The sequence below is a fragment of the Penaeus monodon genome, chromosome 28, assembly GCF_015228065.2.
Source record: "Penaeus monodon isolate SGIC_2016 chromosome 28, NSTDA_Pmon_1, whole genome shotgun sequence".
Classification (NCBI taxonomy): Eukaryota; Metazoa; Arthropoda; class Malacostraca; order Decapoda; family Penaeidae; genus Penaeus; species Penaeus monodon.
The window spans coordinates 29,228,643-29,228,858 of NC_051413.1; positions in this window are offsets into that span (position 1 = coordinate 29,228,643).

Sequence of the window (216 nt, forward strand, 5' to 3'; positions counted from 1 at the left end):
TTGTGGACAGATGGAGAGTACACAGCAAAGGAATAGGCAGGGAAGGGGAGGGGGGGTGACGGGTGAATAGAACGGGGTATGAGGCAGGGAGTAGGAGGGGATAGGGGGAAGGGGGATATGACAGAAAGGGGGGAGAGGGAACGGATGGAAAACGAAAGGTATTGGCGCAGAAGGGAAAGAATAGATAGAGAGGAAAATAAAAACGACGTGCGGAGA